Genomic DNA, 5091 nt, shown 5'->3' on the forward strand with positions numbered 1-5091 from the left:
TTTGTTTTAAAATTGGGTTGAAAGTAATCTAGTAACAGAGGTGATTGAAAGCGGTTGTGGTAGAGTAAACACAACTCAAAATCTCCCAAGATCGGGATCACACACAGAATCAGTAGTCATACAGGGGTCAAGGGGTTTGGGACACAACAATACATTTGACTGTAAACAACATAAACCGCCATTAAGGGTCTTAGGACTTGTTGGACATACACATCAATGGCTGATATGGCATGATCACAGGCTAGTCAGAAAGAACATAAGCACAATTGAGGGGATAGGGACTTGTGGATGGCAAGTGCACCAATAAGTCACTGACAACGCATGCCTTGAAACAACATTAGCGGAGTGCATTAATCTAAAGGGAAGGGAACATTATAGCATGCTAGTAGCACCTTAAACAGAACCCAAGCGGGAGTAGACCAAAATGAAAGAAGCTGAAACAAATAAGGCAGCCATGTTTATTGTTGGAGCTTTAAAAATTAAACTAGGACATATCAGTCACAGAGCAAAGTGCAGAAAGAAAAGTAGCAGATTCCACAGTCTAGCCTTGGATTTCAGCCGACTAGACAAAGCAGTAGCACAATGTAATATAGAAAGAAAGAATTTTTGAGTGGTGTAAGTGGTGTTCTGAACTCAATGTTCGTGTCCTTTTCTAATGACAACATTGGGGTTATTGTTATAGCTTAAAAACGAGTAGAGAATAAGGTAACAAGTAAGGTTTTTATCCCGACATGGAAATAATCCAATTCAGAATCAATCAACACGAGTATTCCCTTAATCAAGGGATTACTTGCTCAAACGGATACTAACAGGGTTATTAAAGGAAGAAAATCAGTTTGAGACAGATTGATTCTTGCCATATAAGGGGGTAGTAAAAGTATAAGGTAAATAATGTGAGTCTAAGTACAAAATGTATTATTTTGGGAAACTCTTTTCAAACTATGTCCAACACTCTCACCTACTCTTACAATCTAGGTTCTCCCCTTTTGTGTGAGCCTTGCCTTGGGACCCTTGAGCTCCCTCTGAACTTGGACACATAAGAGCTGGCCCTTCCACACTGCACTCATTCTGTTTGGTTATGCAAATCTGGGTGTGAGCACTGCTCGGGATCCTTTGAGGTCCTTAGGGAACCCTGACACACCCAGATATGAGAAAGGCTTTGGAATAATATTGGCATTGAAGTGATTAATTACATAACTCAGACAGGAAGTCAAGATCAGGCTTCCTATGGTTGTAGCTTCTTGTTTTTCTTTCATTTCTGCTTATGAAATTCAATCACACGGTTTGTAATATTTTATAAACATTATGGGGTTGGCTAGTGAAAAGGGATGAGAAATATGCATGCTATCAAAAGGGGTAGAAAGCATGTTATTAGGTTTACATTCCTAATTGCGTATAGAATCCATGCTTAGGACTCATTTCATGCATTAGAGATCATGTTCCTTAGGATTTACACTTACTATTTTTAGCATGTCCATTTCACTATCATACCACTTAGCAAATCCTGCGTTAAATCTGTTAATAACTAGTGTTTCTGCAATCATGTTCCTACTGCCATGCACACTTAGAGATCCTGTTTTAGGCTAAAACAACACTAACAAGCATGTCATCTCTGCATATTCTAGTAATCATGTTCTAAACGCTGTAGTATTCGTGCATATAGAAATCCTGTTTAGGATTCTGCATATACATTCTTCTGCATCTCTGCACGTTAAATATCATGTCTTTAGGATTTCATTTATATTTGCTTGAGCACACTTAGGCTAATTATGAACTCATAAAAGGAATACAACAATTTTACTTAGTCTTTGCAATTAACTAGCAACAATTCTATGTGCTGAACACCTAGAATAGTATGTTTAGGTAATAATAATAATCTCCAATTGTCTTAATAATCTTGAATAACTACTGAATCCTGCTCACGCCTAGGCAAGCCTAGGTAATTACTTAAATAAAACTGGAACTACCTTGGTTAAATATCAACTACTACAACCAGCAGACAAGCCTGATTCAGACTTCTTTTCTGAGTTATATAATGAATCTGGTTCTGACTCAAACAACCTGCTTTAGGATTTTAAAATTCAGACCTTAACTATGTTATGTCGTGTTGTTTATATGCATTATTTTCGGAGGTATACATGAGCCTTCTAATTGTTTACATGTCTCCCCTTTTAATGCAGTCCTATGTGTTTTTGTATGTCGCTTTAGCCTTTTTACCTTTAAACCTAAGAGTCAGCCTAAAACCTCCCTCTTATAGGAATAGTAGTGCTAAATCCCTCCGGGACTGATAGGAATGGGACGAGTAACATCATGCAATAGAGGTCGAGACCAATCATCGCTTTAATACCTTCATGGGGTGGGAAGGGTAGATATGGATATGATGACCGGTGCGCTAATACCACGTGTATCCCCTCTTCTGAGGAGTGCCATACCGGGTATTGCATTGATGTGATCCATATTACAAACGAACCTAAGACTCCTTTTACATTCACAAGCATGTTTAGATTATAACTCTTTTCAAAACCTTGCTTTTATTGTTTTTCAAACACTTGTGTATTTAAATTCAAAATCCCCTATTACTTGAGCCTTATTTGTTTACTTGCTAATTGCACAAATTCACAAAAAAACTATCTGGCGGGGAACCACACTAGTGGATCCTGAGGGGTACCTAACACCTTCCCCTTAGGATAATTTCAAGCCCTTACCCTATCTCTGATTACCAAACATAGTTGTAGTTGAACCCCATAGGTGCCTTAACGCACCTTAAAATCATTAGGTGGCGACTCTTCAAAATTGCAAAAACCCCTTTCCCAAAAGGAAAGAGTTGTCCCAACCAAATGTCATAAACCCGATTTCGCGAGAAAAAGGGGGCGCGACAGCATGGCGACTCTGCTGGGGATTTCTTTTTAGGCTTTTACCATTTCAGATTGTTCTTGTGAATTTGTACCCTCCCTTTATGTGCAATTACTTGTTTAATTTCTTTAAGCATTCAATTTCTTCTTCTAAAGAAAAACTGACGTATCTTTCTTGTTTCCTTCCTTTACTTGCTTCCTTAAATTATAAAAACTGCTGTATTTATTGCTTTCTTAACGTGAAAATACATCTCAACATGCTTTTCAATTGTTGCATAATCATGCTCAACATCATACTCCACTTTTGCTAAACAAATACTATATCAACGCTTTTAATGAGTGGTTGTGCTCTTCCTATATCATTACCCCCTAAATTTGGAAAGGCATATTTGCGGTAAAACTTGTCGATCAGCGGTGCAGTCGACAGTTCCGCGCCATCCCCCTTGAGTTGTCCGCTCAAGGGTACCAGTCTAAAACCCAATAGAAACCTTACTCTGTTTAAATTGTGCATGCATCATGGTCAAACCTAGCCGGGTCAGTGTAATGACCCGACCATTCGTTTTGAGCTCTAGCGCGTCGCTCAGCAGTTTGGGTCATGAGCAGCTTCACTTCAGGTATGTCTCTATGCTCGTTCGAGGACGAATGAATGTTTAAGTGTAGGAGGATATGACGACCCGGCCGGTCGTCTTAAGAATTAACGCCCCGATCCCCTATTAACTGCTTTCCCCAAGTTTATTTCTGCTATTTTGATTTGTCTGGATGTTCGGTTTTAATTTTCGGAGAGTTTGGAACACTTAGTCCCTAAATAAAAGCTTAAGTGTTGGAAAGTTGATCGTAGTCAGTACAGTGTGAAGACGGCCTCGGAATGGAAATCCGATGGTTCTGTTAGCTTTGTTGGGTGATTTCGTGGTTAGGAGCGTGTTTGGATTGTGTTTTAGAGGCCCGTAGCTAATTTAGGCTTGAAATGCCGAAAGTTGAATTTTTGAAGTTTCCAGTTCTATAGTGAGATTTTGATCCAAGGGTCGGAATGGAATTCCGAGAGTTGCAGTAGTTCCGTCATGTCATTTGGGATGTGTGTGCAAAATTTCAAGTCATTCGAACGTGGTTTGGTTGGGTTCTTGATCAAAAGCGTAATTCGGAAGATTTTTAGAAACTTAGGCTTAAATCCGATGTGTTTTGAGTGATTTGGTATGGTTTGAGGTGTTTTGATGATTGGAACAAGTTTGAATAAGGTTTTAGGATATGTTGGTGCCTTTGGTTGAGGTCCCGGGGGCCTCGGGTGAGTTCCGGGTAGGTTCCAGGATGTTTTTAGGCCGAAAATCATAGCTGTTGCAGGTCCAGAAGAGTTGCAGGCGTCGGAACCCACCAGTGTGGTCCGCACGAAATCCAATGCGCCCGCGGTGGGGGCTGTGCGGCCGCACAAAATGCAGTGCGGTCCGCGGTGAGGAAAATTTCACTGGTCCTATTTCGGAAGCTCATATCTTTTTATCTACAAGGAATTTTGGGATGATTCAAAAACGAAAGTTGTAGCTATTCGTGTCTAGTTTCTAGAAAGTTAAAGAAGTCACAATTGGGACATATGTAGCGAAAGTTATGGCCAAAATACTAAAGCCTGTCACTGCATTCAAAACCTGTGCGGACATCAGTCGTTTTTGTGTGGACAACACTGGTTTTGTGCGGTCTGCAGTCGTTTTTGTGCGCTCCGCAGTGGTGGAAATCTGGGGGGTGCTCTATAAATACGAGGTTTTGGGTTTTATTTCATATTTTGACCTAGAGAGCTCGAATTTTGGTGATTTTTTGGAGGTTTTTCAAGAAATTTATCGGGGTAAGTGATTCTAACTCGGATTTGGCTAGAGTACATGAATCTATTATTGAATTCATCATTTAATTCGTGATTTGGGATGGAAATTGGGAAGAAAATTTGTGAAATCTTTCAAAAGTGTAAAATGATGATTTAAAGGACCAAATGGTATCGGAATTGGATAATTTTGGTGTGGTTAGACTCGTGAGGGTATGAGGATTCTGAAAATATAAATTTTACCCGATTCCGAGATGTGGGCCCGAGGGGCATTTTGGTCATTTTTACCTAATTTCGTGTACTAGCTTAGAATTTAATTGTGGAATCAGTTACTTGAGGTGTTATTTACAATACGCAATTGAATTGACTAGATTTGGGCCATTTGGAGTCGGATACTCGTGGCAAAAGTGTGGTTTCAGGTTGACTTGCGCTTGTTCGAGG

Source organism: Nicotiana attenuata, chromosome 7 (assembly GCF_001879085.1).
Source record: "Nicotiana attenuata strain UT chromosome 7, NIATTr2, whole genome shotgun sequence".
Lineage (NCBI taxonomy): Eukaryota > Viridiplantae > Streptophyta > Magnoliopsida > Solanales > Solanaceae > Nicotiana > Nicotiana attenuata.